This window comes from Marmota marmota, unplaced genomic scaffold (genome assembly GCF_001458135.2).
Source record: "Marmota marmota marmota unplaced genomic scaffold, marMar, whole genome shotgun sequence".
In the NCBI taxonomy this organism is placed as follows: domain Eukaryota; kingdom Metazoa; phylum Chordata; class Mammalia; order Rodentia; family Sciuridae; genus Marmota; species Marmota marmota.
In genome coordinates, this window is record NW_026000037.1 from 59,124,815 (window position 1) to 59,145,065 (window position 20,251).

Here is a 20,251-nt window from a genome sequence, read left to right on the forward strand (position 1 = left end):
CAATAATTCTGTCAGGTTTTGCTTTATAATTTTCTATTTTGTTCTTTCAGACGAATTATCTTTGTATCATTATAAAATGGTTCTCTTTATGCCTGATAATTGTCTTTGCCTTGTAATTTAATTCATATGATTTTGGGGATGAGTATTGAGGAGTTAACCCAGAGGCAATTTACCACTGAGCTACATACCCAATCCTTTTTATTTTTTATTTTTAGACAGGATCTCACCGAGTTGCTTAGGGCCTAGCTAAGTTGCTGTGGCTGGCCTCTAACTTGTGATCCTCCTGTCTCAGCCTCTCCAGCCACTGGGATTATAGGCATTTGCCACCATGCCCAGCTAATTCATATGATATTAACATAGCCATCACCACTTTCGTATACTTTCTCTTTTCCTGATACCTATTTTCCCAAGCTTTTATTTTCAAACTTTTTGTTTGTTTTTATTTATATAGTATAGAAAACATATGGATAAGTTTTGGTTTTTATCCATTCTGAAAAATTAAAGTGTTTAGTCCATTTACATTTAATATAATTATTTAACTGCTTGAATTTAGGTTTGCTATTTTTGTCATTTGCCTTTATTTTGTCCTATGTACATTTTATTCTTTTATCTTCCTTTCTTGTCTTATTTTGGATTAAATGAATATTTTTTAATATCCTTGTTTAGTTTGGTTTTCCAGGAAGAAAATACCAAGATAAAGATAAATGTGTAAGACATTTATTTGGCACAATGCCAACAAAAGACAAGAGGAGAAAGAACAAGAGTCTGAAACCTATTAAAGAAGGGGCAAAAGAAAGGAAGATAGTGTAGACAGTCTCAGACTGCACTGCAATTTTGAGAAGGTCTCTGCCAGCCTAGTGGAGGATACTTGTGTCAAGATTGCCAGTGGACAAGCTTTGCATTGGGCAGATATGGCCAAGTACTAGTATCCCTGCTAGCTCAGTCACTGGCTAAGTTTGAAGAACATAGCTTTGACTCATTCACAATGGATCCTAACGGGATTACAGTTGGATGCTCTCAACTACTGTATTCCTTACAGATGATTGGCAAGTTTCTTCTAGAAGAGAGACCCAAGTGGGAAAATTTCATGGCTGCCCCAAAGTCCACTCTAATTTTTCTATTGACTTTTTATTTGTTTCTCTGAATTAATTTTTAGTGGTTGTTCAGGTATCAGCACATGTTCTTGTAACTTTTCACATGGTACTTAGAATTAATATTATACTGGTTCATGTCAAATATTGAACCTAATGCCAGTATAGTTCCATTTACATTTCCCCCAAATTCTTTGTGCTATTCTTATCCTGTATATTGCTTCCATTTATTTCATAAACTCCACAAAACTGTGTTATGTATTTATTGGAATAGTTGTATGTCTTTTAAATACTTTAAAAAGAAGTGTGTGTGTGTGTGTGTGTGTGTGTGTGTGTGTCTTTTATATTTACCATTTCCAGTGATCCTCATTCTTTTATGTAGATCTAAATAACCATCTAAAGGTTAAAGTGTCGTTTACCTTTATTCTGGAGAACTCACTTCAATATTTTGAGTTAATGGTGACTAAGTATCTTAGACTTTTTTTTTTCTTTTCAAAGATGTCTTCATTTAGCCTGCATTGTCTAAGGATATTTTTGCCAGATACAGAATTCTAGGTTGATGTTTGTTTTCCTGTTGGCACTTTAAACGGATGATATATTCCATTATCTTCTAGCCTCCACTACTTTTGATAAGTTAGTGTAGTTTTCTTGTATGTAATAAGCTGCACCCCATCCCCATTTGCTTTCAAGATCCTCTTGTAATCTTTAAATTTTAGAACTTGGAATATGATGTGTTTTGGCATGTATTTATGTGTTGTTTTTTTTTTAATAATCTCCCTTGGGTTTGCTGAGGTTCTTGAATTGGTAAACATGTCTTCATTTTGAACCATATTTTGGAAAATTTGGGCCACTATTTTCCCTTCAAATATTTTTTTTTCTGCCTATTCTCTCTCTCCTCTTATCCTTCTGGGATACCAGTTAGTTACATATGTCTTAAACCTTATGCCATATATCCTACTGTTCACTAAATTTTTTGTCTGTTCTTCAGATTGAATAATTTCTACTATTTTATCTCCAAGTTCACTGACAAATTTTATTACTGTTTTTCCTGTATGCTGTTAGGTTTAGCCAATGGATTTTTTCAGCTATTATACTTTTTAATTTTAGCATTTCCATTTTCTGCTTTTCTACTGAGATTTCTTTAATGCCCATAAACATGGTTATAATAGCTGCTTTACACTAATTCTTGTTGTCTGCATTATCCCACAGTTGGTGGGACTCTGTGGACTACTTTTTTTGTTTGAGGATATGTTGTTACATTTTCCTGTTTCTTTGCGTATCTGATGATTTTGAAATTCACCTTGGACATTGTGAAGGATACATCATAGAGATTCTGAAATTCATCACATACTTTAGTTTTGATTTGCTGGTTTTGCAGGCAGTTAACTAACAGACAGTAGTAGAAATCTCTGTTGAGTTCCTTTCATGATAGCTGGGGTGCTTGGAGGACCCTCCATGCATATATTGTGTGTTAGTTTCCTTGTATAACAAAGTGCTTGACAATAACAACTTAAAGGAGAAAAGGTTTATTTTGGCTCACAGTTTCAGAGGTTTCAGTCTATGATTGACTGGCTTCATTGCTTTGGACCTCAGATGAGAGAGAAGCCAGTTTCCAAGGGCACAAACCTGAGACCCACTCCCTTCTACTAGGTCCCACCTCCTTTATTTTTTACCACCTCCCAATAATTCATTTAAATTATTCATCCAGAAAATGGATTAATCCACTGATGAGGTTAGAACGCTCATGAACCAATCACTTCCTTAAAGGGGGACACTTCATATCCAGACCATAACATAGTATTGGGATCAGTCAGAGATTTGATCCAATCTTATGTATTGAATTTGTGGCTATCTTTTCTCTGAAATCATCTCCCTCATTTTCCAGCTCCTGTCATCTTCCCAAACTCTGCTCACTGATTCCTTAGCTAGTAAGACATTAGGCTCCTGTATGAATAGGGCCATCTCAAGTCCCCTGGGACCTTCTAGTATATGAAAAACTATAAAAGCTGGATGATTCATTAAGTGCCATTCATCTAGGTACCATTGCCCCCTTTGGTTTCTACCTGTTCTTGGTTACTCTTTAGTGCCTTCTATCATACCAAACCATCTACAAGAGGGTTGGTATGATAGAAATGAGTTTTGAAATCAGAAATGGAACTCTATTCTTGCATTTAATAGGCTAATTTAACACACACACACACACACACACACACACACACACACACAGAGTTTAAGTCCCTTACCCAAAGTCACACAGTGGGTAAGTGGCAGAGCTGTGATATGAAGACCAGAGTCTTAGGATTTTTTCTAAGACAAGGTTTTGTGGTATAAATATTTGGCAATGAAGGGAAGTATAGGAAATATTATGAATCTTACGGTCACATCTCCTGATGTATTAGACTCACCTCTAGTACTCTTTGAATGCTTCAGGTAACTTTAAGTGTTTACATTATTTTATACCCAAGTTGATATATAGCTGCATTAAAGGATCATGCATTTTTTTTTATTAAATGCAACGTAGGTCTTTAATTTTGTAAAATCCCCTATTTTCATGGTCCTGTGATGTTCAACTTCTCAAGCCATCTTACTTAGAAACTGGTGAAGTTTGTCAAGTGGTTCATTCAGTGATTAAAATAAAGATAATTTTTGGAGGAGAGTAATATCAGTAGTAATGTAATTAAAGTATATGAGTGATTTCCTGAAGAAACTCAAAACCACAATTATGGGATAAATAGTGGACTTTATATGTAATTAGCTGATGGTAAGCCATAGATCTTAAAAGGACAACATTAGGCCCAGTTTGAGTAATACTTGTTTCAGAGTTTCTGCTCTGTTTTGATGGTTTCCCTTTTCCTAAGCCAGTTTGAATTAACATTCATCAAATGATTAATTTCATCTTATTCTCTTCCCCCTTGATTTCATTTTCACTTTGCATTTTTAGAGTGAAGCTTGCAAAGTCAGTATTGATTTTGCCATAAGGTGATATGTAGAGGAGTGAAATCTTATTCATACATGCTGCTTTTTTTTCCCCTCCACCAGTATTAGTGATTAAAACCAAGGGTATCTTATCACTGAGCTACATCCCCAGCCCTTTTGAAATTTTGAGACAAGGTCTTGCTAAGTTGCTGTGGCTGGCCTTGAACTTGTGATCCTCTTGTCTTAGCCTCCCAAGTAACTAGGATAACTCTGCGTCCAGCTTTGTATGTTACTTTTAAACCAAAGGAGAGGGCCTGTGTGTTAGCTTTTGGAATTCTCGTGGCATCCCAGACCAGTGCTCGGATACCATACTTGAGGGACTGGTTAGTAAAGAGCATGGATTCAATACCTGATTGATTGATCATTCTGAATCCCAGCCAGGCAGTTCTGGGAAGGTGGGCTTATCTTCTGAGTGAAATACAACCAAGTCCTTGAAGGCCATGATAAAGATTTTGGCTTTTATCCTAAGAGTAATGGGAAGCTATGCAGAGTTTTAAGCAGTCAAGTGACAAGCCCAGCTTTAAATTTTTAAAATAATTTCTCTGTTTGTGGAACAGTTCAGTATAACCAAGTTTCACAGTACAGACATTAATAAATATTTTTAAAGTTTATCCCAGGGACACAATCTAGAGGAACTGATACCTGGATAGTCTTCAAGCAGCCTTCCCAAGTTATATTTCTGCTGACTGAAATTTTTAAAAAGCTGAGAAGCAGTAAGTTTTAGATTGACTCTTTTTTTTGGAGGGAGGGGCATTGAAATTGGCTTTTTTTTTTTGGAAATGTGAATATTTTGCATTTCTGATAAGAGGTGTTTTTTAAAGGAAAAATTGCAGCAATTCAAATGTCCAGGGTTAGGGGATTTAATAATACAAAGCCGTTTTAAAAGGCGAGTCTAGCACTGGGGATGTAGCCGAGTGGCAGAGCACTTTCCTAGCATGTTCAAGGGCCTGGGTTCAGTCCCCAGTGCCAAAAAAAATGAGGGTGGTGGGGTGGGCAATTCTATATTTCATGCCTACAGGGAAATGGATATAATTTATTAATTTTAAAAATCAAAATTTTAAATGCAATAAACATGTTAAAATTGTGAAAACAATTATATTTTCTCTTAAAAATACACAAAAATACAAATGAAATAACATTTAATATTCACCAAACTCTGATGCTTAAAATGAGAACAGAAACCTAATATTTTTTCAGTAGCCATCATAGATCTGAGTTTAAAAGCATTGAGAGACTGCTAAGGCATAACATTTTTAAGAGATCAAAAACTTCCATATGAAAATATATTCTGATCTGTTTTCCCTTCCCAAACATTTGTGGAGACTAAGAAAATTTTAAACATGTCTTGGAGGAATTGACAGCTTACAAATTAAATACAGCCTTTAGCTCTTGTGTCAGCTGCTCATTGTTGACAGCAGGTTACAGCAAGGTTAATAATGATTTGTTTGAAGGATTTCCCCAAATTTTTATAGGATTTTGTGCTTCTTGTGTGCAACCTGCAAAATCGTAGCACTCAAAATAGTGCTCATTAAATTAAGCACTTAAGCATACAGATGTCCACCAAAGATTGGTAGAAAAAGAAGATATTTCTCAGAAAAAAATGAATCACTAAAGGTGAACTGCATTCAGGGTAGTAAGTGCAGTATCAAGTTGCTCTGTTTTTGTCAAGTGTCGATTCTGAATTCTAGGCTGAAAATCTGGTAGATGACAGCTCTTGAGTATTTCCCGAAGCCAGCTACTGTTTTAGGGCATAAATCGTAAATATACCTTTGAACTAAGGCAGTCTCACTGGACCTCTCCCTTTGCCACTCTGACTTCCAGTCTCAATGGGATATTGAAGGGGAGGCTCGATAGAATAAACAGTGGAATCCTTGTCCGGGAATGAGCGCCTGGCAATTGTTTCATGGAAAACAGGGAGGGGTGGGGGACAACAACCCTGCTCTGTTCACTGGCTCTTTAATTTAGATTACCAATGATAAAGCCGGGGCTACGGCTAAAGAAAGGTAGGATGCATACGCAGAAACATTAGTGCTAATATGCTGCAGAAAGACAAGATAAATCAGTCCAGCTCTCATACATCACTAAGGGAGAAGCGGATTGCAACTTGACCATGTGCCTGAGTAGTCCCACCAGTGAGAAGAGCAGAACATGGATTAAAAACACCTAGAATGTACCCTTAGGGCTACTGCTGTGTTGGACCTGGGAGAAGTGTCTGGTGTAAGTTTCAGCTTGTTTTATCCATGTATGTACCAGTGTGTTCACATCCAGGGAGCGAGCTCGTTTCTCTTCTTGTGTGTTCACGGAAGTCTCAAGCAGTTTGTTTACAGTAGTAGACTTCATTTTGTATAAATGTAATACCAACCTAATAAAGTTCTTAACAGAGGACAGTTTAGCCCAGTGTTTATCCAGGAGAGAAATATGAGCAAGTGATGACTGTCATTACTGTCTGTAGGAAGCCTGTGGGTGAGATTCTGTTTTGTTTTGTGTTTTATTTTACCGGGAAGCAGGGACTAGAGGGGGTAGATTTTTAAGTTAAAAACTCAGTTATTTTGCTCGTCTTTTTTTAAAAAAATGTATGTGTCACCCAGTATCTCACTCCTCCTGTGGTCTTTTGTTTTGAAAACTGTGTTTGATTATGTGAGCCAGACTGCTCGAAACGCATTATATTTTATGACTGGGATGTTTGTATTGTTTCATATCTGTTATTAGACAAAATAATCATAAAGGGTGTTTTCTATGGACCTTTTTATATTCCAAAATTAAGTACAGATGGTAATTTCCAGCAGTTTTAAAAATTTGTCAATTATTTAATTTAGCATCACTTAAGCATCTGCACAAGGAGAAAGCTGAGATGGTACAGAAACTGAATGAGCATTGATTGCTAGTCTGAATTGCATCTTGAAAGTTTTTGCCTCAAATCTCTGATTTCACAGTTTATTTTTACCAAATTAGATTATCATATTTCACTATCGAGACTGTGAATGGGTGGAACTCTTTCGAATATCCTACATTTCCCATCAGAACAGAGCTGAACGCGCCTGCTGATTGTTACTCGGAGGGAAATTCTCATGCCGGCTCACCGAGAAGATTGCTTAAATAATGCATGGGCAGGAGTGAGGCAAGATGGAATTTATGGCCCAGACACTGAGATCAGGCTTTTGTTCAGAGGAGAGACTATTTAAGTGTGAGCATAGAACATACACCAGGCTCCAGAGGACGGGTGTAACTGAATGAAATTAGTGACCACATGATGCTGTCCACATGCTATTTCAAAACAAGCCTTTAAGTGGCCCGTTGAGCCTATCCTGTGGTTGGTGGGAGGGAGAAGGGGGAACTTAAAGTGCCAATTGGAAACAGAATCCCCTGACTGAAAATTCCATGGGACAGACACAGAGTGAATGTTCTACAGGGAGGGGGGTGGCCCTAGAGAGACCGGATGTGAGGCTGATGAAATGCATTGTGGCAGTCTCCTTAGGAGAGAATAAACCTTGACCAAACTGCAGAATTCTATAGTCTATGTCTTCCATCTTGTCCTAATTAGAGGACTATGTCTGCTGAATCCTAATCTCTCTAATTGTTGATAGAGCAGGCATGTGATTTGCTATAAATACACATGAGCATTCATTTCTGAAATAATGGCTGTTGCCAAATATATTAGACCAACAGGAGTGCTGGACTGGGGAAGCTGTGCTGAATAGTTGAGTTTTGGAGGTAATGGACCAGTTGAGAATCATTGCACAGCTGGGCCAGCAGCTGTACCCAGTGCTCTGTCAAGTTTGGCCTCTAATTTCCTTGAACTTGTCCTTGTTTGCCAAAATGATGAACGTAGCAAGAACTTGTTTTAACTGAGCCCGCTGCAAGTGGAAAAAAGACCCTTTCCAAGGAGTCTTTGCCAAAGTGTGTAGTCAAGAGCAGCAGTGGCCAAATGTGGTATTGATTAGGGAAGGGAAGTTTGAATAATCATAAAAATGAAAACCAAAGGCACTAAGTTGAAGGATGAGGTAAGCTGGCAGGAGACCAGAATACATTAAAAGGCAGAGTGTTGGGTCATCGCTGTCCTAACTAAAGGACATATGGAAAAACCCCGTAATAATATCCAGCAATAATTATCTTGTAGTTAGAAAAAAAAATAGTCCTGTGAATTGGAAGGCAGCCCAGTAATCCCAAAGCCTTTTTTCCTAACAGTGTATTTGTTCTGATATTCTTTGGGTCTGGGTCAGAAGGAAGCATCAGAGTGTGTTCTATTAAGAAGCATCCTATGACCAAACTATGCAATTAGTGGCTAAGGGCAGCAAGGGCTCCCCTCCATTTCCTGATCCCTACTTGAGTAAGAATTTATCTAGCACTTACTGTATACTGAGATACATACTCTAACCAGCTAGAATAAAATCTGAGAGCCTACACTTGCATTTATACTTCTTTTTCATGAATTCCATCTGTTGAAACCATCGGCCTTGATGTGGTTCCCCAACTCTAAAGAACTTAATTACAGAATCCTTGCTAGGTGAATACTGTATTTTCCTGTCACTCAGGACGTCCTCCCTCTTCACACTTGAGGGCCAGTGACTCCAGCACTTGCAAGATAGGGAATTTGGGACTACGCACTTAACTTCTGGGAGAGCCAGTTTTCTCATTTGTGAAATGGAGAAAGTGATCCTCGTCTTTCAGGCACATGAGGACTCTGAGGGAAGGTGTGCCTGGGTATGAGGAGATGTTTTCCTGCCTACCCAGGATGGAAGGAGTACCATGTACCCTGTGGACAGAGCCTGTGAGAGAGCATAGGAAGTGGGGTGAGGACACAATAAAAGAGCAGAGGTGGCAGCAAAGCTGGCTTGGTGGGTGTAGTGGTACCTTGATAAGAGCGTGACCTGAGATAGGATGGCACCAGAGGGGAGGAGGAGTGAAGGATGAGCCTGAAGCCTGTCTCAAAGGGGAAGATCATGCACGCTGGGCCAGTTAAAGTAGAGCAAAGAAGAACAAGTAAAGAACAGAGAGCTAGGATGGAGAGGCAAAAGACCCAGAGTATGGTCATGGCAAGGTACGCTTTTGTGTCCATAGGTGTGCATGTGTTCTTCAAAAATAAAAAAACCTAAAGCAATGAAGTCTTTCAGAGACCAATAAGCCAAGAAAACAGAAGAGGGAAGAAGAAATCAGAGTGCTCTAGTTAACTTATGGAAAAGGAACAGGGAAAAAAAATCAATAATAAACCAATAATGCAGGGATGGTGCTGACAATAGAGTGAGAATTCAAAGGCATTGCTTAAAATGGCAAATCTATGTTTGGAGTTTTTCCCAGACAAGACCCACAATCATCAAATAATAAGGCTCTTCTGCAGTCTCGGAACTTATTTAAGTTTTCCTGAGTTTTAAAAAAAAAAATGCCACTGAAGGGATACAAATAGTGTCAGGGTTGGGAATAAAAAGAGCATGAGGAATGGAAATTCTCAAAATAGCATGTTTTAAAAGAGGAAACAGGAGCCAAAAGATGGCTGGTTGACCCTGCAAAACATTAACCATTCATTATTATTTGTTGGAAGGTTTAGAAACTGTTATTCCCTAAATAGCTTATTGTGATTTTTAAGGAATTCTAAACAAGAATCAAAAGCATACCATATCCCCAACTGACAAATAGGTGGTGGTCCAAAAGTGCATTTGTAAGTCCTTCTTAGGAACAGTGTTGTAAACATCTTCAGTCTACTTTTCAAAGGGCTACTCAACCCATCCTACAGCAGAAGTCTATCACATACATTTTCATAAAAAATTAATAGCAGAAATACTTTTAATGTTAATAATTAAAATATCAGTCTTAGCCATCAGGATAGAAAATGTTTTGAATGCTAGTGTTTAGGGAAACGCAGGCTCATTACAAGATGATGTGGTCTGTGACTACCTTAAAATTCACATCTACCTTCTTTGTCTTTGACTTCTTTGATTTTGAAATATAAGGATTTCTTGATCCTTAGTTCAGGCATGTTGTAGATTCTACCTTTAGCAATACCTGCCATGATTAGGATTGTTCTCACAAAAATAGAAAAAGGAAAGGGAATGAGTTTGGGAGGAAAGGGCAGAGAGAGAGTTAGGGGGTACCTGAGGCGGCTAGGGCAAGTAAAAAGCTGAGCTGGTTTAAAGGGTGAATGGGAAAGAGACAGATTGATGGGAAATTAAGGGAGCTTGGAACATTGAAAACAAGAGTAAATAAGAGAGTATATATATATGGAAAGAATATTGGGTCTAATGACTCCTGGACAAGCCACCAGGGGGTGCTTACCACCTGAAGTTGAAGTTGAACTTGTGTGACAGGTAGACCCATGGACCTGTGACTTTTTTTTGTTACTGGGGATTGAACCCAGGGGTACTTCACCACTGAGCCACATCCTCAGCCCTTTTTGTATTTTATTTAGAGTCAGGGTCTCGCTGAGTTGCTAAGGCTGGCTTTGAATTCATGATCCTCCTGCCTTAGCCTCCCGAGCCACTCCTGGGACCTTTTTAACCTCTCCTAGGTCTCCCTGGCCTTCACTTCCTTCCCTATTCAGTTTGGATACCGTAGCCTATCATTTCAACGACTCCTTTCCCCAATATTATCAGTTCTCTCATTTATTCACTCGATTAAAGTATATGAAGTGGTTACACAGCACTTAGAAATGAGCCCAACAGACCTGTGCTGCTCTTGGCACCTTCCAGGTCAAACCCAAGCCTTACTCTGTCCGGTTGTGTGCTCTTTCCTGTCTCTAGCCCTGCTGCTGGGGAAATGCCTACCACTGCCCAGTTTGATGTCCTGGTAAATTTAACCCCTCCGGCTCCAGAGAACCAGTTTAACTCAGTGATTTTATGTGTTTTCCTAGAAGCTCTTCCCATTCTCCCTAATACACATTTCAAGATTTTCCTGCTCGCATCAAGTCCTTGACCAGATCACCTGTCCCCTCGTTTTCCCGCAGACAGTCTCACCTCTTATGGTGCCACCAGGTCATAACCCAAATAAAGCCAACCACTTCGAGGACCAAAATCAAGATTTCTGAAAGTCATCTTTACACATCTTTCTCTCCCAATCTAGTTCCTCCTGGCAACTATCCTGTGTTTTCTGCCTCCTGTCCATCTCCCCTGCCGCCGTTCTAATTCACCTCATTTCTTACTCTCAGTCCTCTCTGGGCAGAGCAAACTAGCCTGTCTTGGTGCCTGTCAATTTCCTCCACCTCTTACCTCCAGCAGCACAAGTCACAGACAGTTGAACAAACAGATCATCCTTTTCCTGAGTAAGGGGAGGAAGGCGTAGTGAATATTGGCAATTATAAATATATTTAAAAATGTTTTTCCATTTGTACTCATTTGTTCCCCTTCCCTTGAGTTAAAATAGTTTTGTTTTTTTTTTTCTTCTTCTCCTGAGATGGCTCCGCCTGGGTTCTGGTTCCCATTCACTCCATCTTCTTGGCATGCTTGCTTTAGCACAATTCCTCCTATTCCTGTGATCTTCACTTTTTTATCTTTAGAGGATCCTTCTCACCAGAGTGACAGGGCCAGCAGCCACTCCCATCTTCACACAAAACAAAGCAAAGCCTTCGTCTTCCCTGGTACCCTTCATCTTCTGACTTCATCTCCCCTTCTACAAACTTTGGAATCATCTGTACTTGTTGTGTCCTTTTCTTCTCTGTCCAGCCACTCCATGGACTCCCCATAGCTAAAGTCATCCTCTGCCTCCTCATCTGGATTGTGAAACACAGTCTCAGTCCTTCACCTTGTTATGGTATTTGACTTTGTGGAAACCTCCTGCCTCCTGAAACTTCATTTTCCTAACATTTCCTTGTGCTTTCTTATTTCTTGGTATCTTCCTCCTGCCTCCTGAAATTTCATTTTCCTAACATTTCTTTGTGCTTTCTTATTTCTTGGTATCTTTTGGCTTATTATTATTATTATTATTATTATTATTATTATGTGTGTGTGTGTTTGTGGGGGGGATGCTGGGGACTGAACCCAGGACTTGTGCATGCAAGGCAAGCACTCTATCAACTGAGCTATATCCCCAGCCCCTGGCTTATCTTCTTTATATGCTATTAAATATAGATGATATTTAGGACCCGTTGTCTTTTCAGGCTCTGGGAGAGTAAGGAGGGTTTCCCATCCGTTCCTGTGGCTTCTGTTAATATTTACATTCTCTTGATTCCCAACTGGGGTTACCCCTAGGTCTCACTTTGGGAAGTAAAGGTGAGGCTCTCTTCTGTTTCAGGATTCAAATGGGGAAAACAAAGGTTAGATCTCTTTCTCTGTTTTTTTTTTTCTTTTTTAAAATATAGTATAAACTGCATGGAATTTTTCCTTTTAATTAAGCCAAAGTTTTAGAATGCTAAAGTCTACCTCAAATATGATTATTAAAAAGGAAAAAGATTCTTTGACTTTTCTGCACTTGGGATTTTTTAAAAAATTAGATACTCTATTTTAAAAAGCTGGCTTTGTGTCCTTCAAGTGTTTGAATATCTTTGGGATAACTGAATTATCCTACAGGTGCTATGGAAAACACATTGTTTAACATTTTAACCTGCACTGCAAAGGCAAAGGGAAATGAGTTGGTTTTATTTGTGGTCAGAGGAATCATCCAAAAGAAGAGACTCTTAACCTTGAGCATGAAGGTCCAAGAAGACATTCCTTTGCTTATCTAAACAGACCTCATCATCTGAAATAGACCTCTATCCCTTTGAAATTGGAAGTGATTGCAAGATTCTCTTATTATTCAGCACTCTGTGAGTAAAATGGGTGAATGGCTGAGGGTATTGTTGGTTTTTATAACAAAATTATGATGAAAGAGCCGGATCTATTGGCCTTGTCCAGTTTCATTCTGATCAAATAGGCACAGACTGATGTTCATCCAGGCCAATCTGTCATGGTAAAGGGGCAGTGTTTAAGACTTTGTTTTGAACTTTTGAGCCGTAACTACATGTTGGAAAAGTTCCATGAGATGGAAGTGACACAGAAGAAGTCTAATGATTTGAGTTAGAAAAAGGACGTGTTATGTTGCTTATTTAGCCACTTTTGTGGAATATAGAATAGATTTCAACTTTCAAGAGAGAAATAGATCATGTTTCATAAATTCATATCATGTAACACCTAAATTAATCCACATTTTAACTGTTAATCAATGACAGAGCAACTGGAGAAGGTGTGACATGCTCCAATTGTTGGGCTCCTAGCATCCAGGCATGCAATTGTATTTTGAATAGATTGGAATCATATGAGCAGATTATTGGACCACCTAACAAAACAGGCATCTTTGTAATCAATGTCTGAAATGATAAAAACATGAATTAAGTAGTTTTCGATCAATATTATTCACACAGCTCATATCCTTAATGATAATGCTTAACTGAAAGAAAGACCTTTGCTTCAAGGTTCATTTGCGATCCACAGAGAACTCTAAATTTGTTTTGACGTCCCAGTGCTTCTAGAAAATACAGTCCTGTGTTTCATTTTGTGGAATTAGAGTGAGTGGCCTGCAAAATCACATGCTCCTGTATAGCATAGACCACCCCTACTTTTTCGTTCTAAGTTTTTTTCTTTAATTTTTTTTTTTTTTTGGATGGTGCTGGGAATTGAACCCAAGCTCTTTTGCATACTGAACAGGTATTCTACCCCTAAACTATTCTAAGTTTTAACATTTTTAACCTATACTGCAGCCCCATTCTAACTTTTAATAATAGAAAATATAATGGGGAAGGATCTGTGGTGTGGAGGATGGAGAAGAGCCATGTGTAATCTCTGCTGTTAGTTGTGCTTGTGCCCTCTGTAGAGGTGTGTCTATCAGAGATCCAGACAGTGGAGACAGAGCTGTCATCTGAACCTTGACACTACTTGCTAATTCAGAGACAGAATTAAGTGGGGTTCTATAGTTTTTCCTTCTCTAAAAGGAGAATGTAGAACTTTTAAAGCACTCTTCAATTCTCAAATGCAATGGTAGAACAAATGTACATCTCTGTGCAGTCTCATTTGGAGCCTGGTAGCAGGTGAAGCCTGCCACCATGGTCTTCCCAAAATGCAGGTGTCAAGGCAAATCCATCACCAGCCTTGGCCCTTTCTGCAGTGGATTGGTGTCGAACTTTAAAGAGAGGTAGCTCATCTCCACTGCATACCATTTCCCACAAAATTTATCAAAATTTCAAAATAAGGCCTGTGATGTTCAGCTCTTTCTAGGCCTCTGGTAAGGATGGCAGTTCTTCCAGAGACCTGAACAATGAAGTAATCACTCCCCTCTGTCGTTTTGCCTTGAGAACTAACTGGAAACCTCCATGGTAGTTTCTGAGCTTTGTTCGGAAGTTGGATAATAGGTTCCTGGTTGACCATTTTGCCAAATCCATACAACAACTGAGAGCTTGTCCTAAATTTGAATAAGCCAGAGGCTATATTATCCTATTCCTAATCAACCATAGTTCACAGCAGAAAACTAAGGCCTTTAATTTTATTTTGTCATTTTGGAGGCGCAAGAAACATATATATATAATTCCCAAGCTCATAGTATTAGCCAACCAGAATCTTAATCAGAAGCCAAAGACTCTGAGTCAAAGAACAAAACTGAATCCCCACCACCACTAGAATTGAATCTCTAGAATGATTCATTTCCTTATCTTAAAATGTGAATATTAATCTTTACCTCATGGGGTTGTCAGGTGGCCTCAGTGAGATAACACAGGGAAATTCTTTATAAACAGCCATGTTCTATTAAAATAAAAAGTTTGTCTTGATAAAAACCAAGCAAACCCACAAGCTTGAGGCCCTGATAAACTCTTGCTTATTGTGTGCTTTTGAATAGAAAACATTTTTTAAAAACCCTAATATATATTTTAATGAATAAGTTTGAAGATTTTAAAGTAATATATTGAAAATCTTTTTGCTATAAGTTATTTCCCAATGGGTAATTTTATGCCTGTATATTTTGAGTAAAATAATAGAAAGCACAGGAGGCCCAATGTCTTGAATAGAATTAATGCTAAATTTTGTGTATTGAAAAATCACAGATGGAAAATCAGCCTCCGATATTTAGGTTTCTTCACCCATGTGACTGCGTGGGGAATGTGGCACTGGGAGTGTTTTTTAGCTCAGTCTCCAAGCCATCCCAGCCCTCACTGAATTTGGATGATTTTCATTATGCTGAACCATATCAAATTGCTTATAGTGTGTTTGTTTATCTGCTCTGTCTGAAACAGACATCTGGAAAGCTGGGATTGTATCTGATCTCTAGACTGAAGTCCAGAAGTCGAAGCTCAGACAATGTAAAATATAAAATGTAAACATAAAATGTCTTTCTATGCATGCTGTAGACACTATGGCTGACATCCTTCATGGAGACCTATGCTGGGGACATCGCAGGAACTTGATAGTAGGGAAACCCTGAGGGTGGCTCCTCACTTCAAGGGAGTATTCAGCTCAAACAAGAGGCAAGCTGGGCCAGTGGGCGCCCTGGCTGTGCTGCATCAGCCCAAGTCACCTCATTCCTGGGCCCCTCTGCTGCTGTTACCACTGTCTGGTTACTACCATGTTGGCTTGCAGATTACCCAGTTTGGGGGTAATCCTGGGGTGTTTGGGGTATTCCTCTTGCACCACTTCCTATGCCTTTTTAATTTTAATCCATAGTAGGAATATGTTTTACATCTGACTTACTCTCAGTGTTTGACACTGTATTGCATATATACATACCTGACATATACATATATCTACCTACCTAGATCTATATGTCTTTCCAAGCCAGTTCCCAGTTTTGAGAAGCTGTCTATCAATCATGTTCTTCAGAGTCTGAGGACTTAATAAAACTTAGAGACTTTTATGCTTCATGAGAGAAGGAAAAATGCCTGCTCAATCTTGAAGCTTTTTATCCGTTAAGCAGCTGCAGCCTATGTCAGTTTATATCAGGATTTGTTTTCCTGTGCATGGTTTTGAGAAGCCACAACCTTGCAGATGAGCCCCAGAATGGAACTGTGGCTTCAGTAGCAAAGTTCTGAAATCCATATAATATAATATAATATAATATAATATAATATAATATAATATAATATAATATAAGTGGTCATGGCTTCTTCCAGTTGCTATAGAATGGTTTAGCTTAACCATGAATATTGCCAGCAATCTACAGCTATGCACATGGATATAGGCAGGTGAGGTTATTTATCTTTATGTCTGTTTCCTAGTTCTAAGATGATTTTATCATTTAATCTTGTCTACAGGTCAAGGTAAATTTATCAAAAACCCTGTGTAGAGCCATCACATTGAGTGTAGACAATGGATTATGTTAGTGGAATCGGCAGTTGGGGAATTTGGGGTATTGATCAAAACTTTTGAAATGTGTTGAAAAAAGTTTTAGTACCTTTCATTCATTTCTAAAATTTGGTGTAAAGCTGCGTATTTATTTCTATTAGAATTGAGAAAATAAACAATTGATTATTCAGATAACCTGCTTTAGTGTGGCTTCCTCTCTGCTTTAATATAGAGACTTACATTTTCGAGTGGAAAAAAGGAGTCAGTTCCTTTTTCCTGCAGGGCTTCATCATTTTCACCCTGCACAATCATCTCTGAAACCCTTCTGATCGGTAGTTACAGAGGCAGTAGGCTTTCTTGTTCAGGTGAATTCATAATGGATTCAGAATGTGGTTCAAAAAGAAAACTGTGCATTAGCTTGACTTATTCTTTCACTGATTTTTGAGGTGTAGAGGCCCTTGGCGTGTGTTTTGATGGGTGTTGGCATGCTGTCTGCGGGTGAGAGAGCTGGCTTCAGTGAAATATGCCAGTCATAGGAAATGTCCTTCTGAGAACTCAGAGAAATGCCTGGCAGAGTCCAGGGTTAGGTAGAGTGCCCCAGAGGACCAGTCACGAAATCTGAATGATTTCTTTTGGCCTCTGACCATTGTATATCCTTGAGTAAATCACTTAACTTCTCCCTGCAGAGGCTTTCTGTTGTCAAATGAAAATAAGTCTGAGGTCCTACCCCTAGGACCTTTGACATCTGAGGGGCCCTAGTTAAAAAATAAATAAACAAAAGGAAAAGAAGGCCTCCATTTCCTGGATCTCATCAACAGGGGTATTATAAATTTTGGCAAAAGGAGACTAATTTGTGTTGTGCTGAAGTTAATTCTAAAGAGGAGCGATGACAGTATTTTGAGATGACAGCCCCCTTGAAACAAGCAAATGACCATCCAAGGCAAATATACGTGAACACCAGGAAGAGTCTGGGCGTTGTATCACAGTTAGAGCAAGTGCTTATTAGCCTGTGTGAATCCTGGCACCAAAACAAACATACAAACTAAAACATCCCCCCAAACCAAAGTAAGTTCTTCAGATGGAAAAACCACTCATTAAGAAGCATCTATATTCTAGACTTCTTCTTTGCTTTTACCTGATTATTTAATCCTCCCACTAGTGCTGGGTGGCAGTTGGTTATTGTCCTATTTATAATTCTATGGATAATGAAACTGAAGCACAGAGAAGTTAGCCAACCTGCCAGCTCAGATGCTATCATTTTGAATCTCATCTGGGAAGATGAAAAGCTGAGCAAATATATACAATTCTTCTCCGTCCAGCCTCCCAAACAGCAGCGGTGCAGACCCCATGTCACTTCAGGTCTGCGGTGACGATGGACAGCTCAGACTGCCTGGAACCATCGACTGCCTGTTACTTGGGTGAATTAGTCAAATGCAATTGATTGTTATAATACACCACCAGCTTCAGAGATATAATCAGCCTCCTTAATTGAAGAAGCTACTTTAAGGGACAGTATGTAAATCACTGAATACAAAGTCCAATCTTTTTTTTTTTTTCCTCACAGTGAATACAGCGCGTCTATGATCCTATCCTCAATATACAACCAGACAAGAGAGACATGGCTAGAATTTTTTTCATGATCCCTACCAAAACCTCAGTTTGGGGGTTATTGCATACATGTGCATTTAAGATTACAATTAAAATATAAGATCATTTATTAAAGAACATTTTTTAAACTTTTTTATTTGTACATTTTAGATATACATGGCAGTAGAGTGTATTTTGACATGTTGTACATACATGAAGCGTAACTGCCCATTCCTGGGGTTGTACATGATGTGGAGTTACACTGGACATGTATTCATATATGAACATAGGAAAGTGATGTCTGATTCATTCTGCTGTCTTTCCTATTCCCATCCCCTCTCCATTCCCTTCACCCCCCAGCCCTTGTCTAATCCAGTGACCTTCTGTTCTTCCCTCACCCTCTTATTGCATGTTGGCATCTGCATATCATAGAGAACATTTGGCCTTTGGTTTTTTGGAGGGATTGGCTTATTTCACTTAGCTTGATAGTCTCTAGTTTCCATCCATTTACCAGCAAAATACCACAATTTTATTCTTCTTTATGGCTGAATAATATTCCATTGTGTATATATGCCACATTTTCTTTATCCATTCATCTATTGAAGGACACCTAGATTGGTTCCATAGCTAAGTTATTGTGAATTGAGCTGCTATAAACATTGATGTGGCTGCATCACTGTAGTATGCTGATTTTAAGTCTTTTGGGTATATGCTGAGGAGTGGGATAACAGTGCCAAATGGTCTTTCATTTCAAGTTTTTAAAGAACATTTTGATAGCTAAGACATCTCAGCTGTCACCCATTGTCACAACCTTGGCAGTGTATTGAGGCTATGTGGTATATAGAAAATACAAGAGCAGCTCCAGGTCTTTCTTCCTTGCTCTTTCAGCTGCTGCTGTCTTTCCTTTTTTGGGGTGTGTGGGAGGGTACCAGGATTGAACTCAGGGGCACTCGACCCCTGAGCCACATCCCCTGCCCTATTTTGTATTTTATTTAGAGACAGGGTCTCATTGAGTTGTTTAGCACCTCACTTTAGCTGAGGCTGGTTTTGAACTTGTGATCCTCCTGCCTCAGTCTCCCAAGCTGCTGGGAATACAGGTGTGCACCATTATACCCAGCTGTGTCTTTTCTAATTCAACAGTGACATATAATCATTTTGCACAAACTAAAAATGTGTACAAATGAAATGATTCATATAAAAATTTCTTATTTGTTGCCATTGTGTTTAAAGAAACAAGTTTAGAGTGCAGTCTAAGATCTTGGTGATAAGCTGTTCCTTGCTAGAGCTGAGCCTGGCTCTTTTCACCTTGCTGGAGTGTGGCATCAACCAGAACCCAAACCCCTCTACAACTGGGCTGACCTCTCAGATCAGAGAACTCTCCTTTCTTCCCTTGCTGTGTACACCCTGAGAAACACCCAGCCAAATGCTCTGAAGCCCTTTCTCCACTGCTGCTCCTAAGCTCCTGGAGAGGGGTGAATATGAATCTCCTAATTGTTGGAAAGATGGTGCTGTGTAACTCCAGCATACTCAAAGTCTGTTATACGAATAGATCCTCAATATTTTTTTGTTCTCTTGCTCAAAGATGATTGCTAAGAATAGAGGCAAATAGACTTTAAGAAACTTTGTCTGTGACCCTCCGTGACTCAGCCAGCATTACTAATTTGCTGTGGGAGTCAGGCTTTGAATCTGTTAGAACAAATTACTGAAGTTAGTGCTCTTTGCATTAGAATCTGCACTTTGGGTGAATTAATTCTGCACCCACCTGGTGTGAAAAACAAAGCATAAGGTTAGGGAGGCAGAGAACTAAGAACTAGAGATGAAGGAAGTGATGTGGTCAGTTTTGCTTCATCATTTTGTCTAGATCTTTCTGACCTCCTTTTCTATCAAGGCTTCCTCCACAAGTCTTTTCTTCCCTTCCTCCCATTCACCCCTGAAGTGATAATCCCTAGTTGCTGATGGACCCACTCACATCCTCACCTCTGCCTCACCTGGAGACAATCTCGCATCCACATGAGGTTATATCCAGAGGCATTCTGGGGGTCTTGCTGCAGGAGACCTATTTCTAGCCTGTTCATTTCTAGAAAGGAATAAAACTGCAGGTTGGGCTCATGGCGACGTTCCAGATTGCAGTGTGATTATTCCTGTGGTTGATATCCTCCGAGGGAGGTGGTTAATAGTTGTGGGCAAGAAAGCTCAAGAAAGGGAGGGCAGATCTCAGTGAGGGCCATCTGAATGTTCTTCTAGACAGTGATGGCAGATAAAGCAGCTAGACTAATTCAGAAACACGTCTGGATGAGAAGTCTTGTGCACATTTCCTACTAAAGGAAAAGGGGGAAAATATTTTATTAGTCAGCAAGGAAAGACCACTAG

The 20,251-nt window shown here is 39.1% G+C and overlaps 1 protein-coding gene across 11 annotated transcripts in view; it reads left to right on the forward strand.

Annotated features, from left to right (window-relative positions):
- Positions 1-20,251, forward strand: part of Rapgef4 (Rap guanine nucleotide exchange factor 4) — a 281,593-nt gene that overhangs the window by 94,538 nt on the left and 166,804 nt on the right. Inside the window, exon 1 of one of the 11 annotated variants that reach the window (XM_048812500.1) lies at positions 6,011-6,284. The exons of 9 other annotated variants lie outside the window; for them this stretch is intronic. The gene's annotated coding sequence lies outside the window, so the exon portion shown is untranslated. Of the gene's footprint in view, positions 1-6,010; positions 6,285-20,251 lie in introns of those variants that run through there. One more of the 11 variants, XM_048812497.1, reaches the window with a different exon arrangement.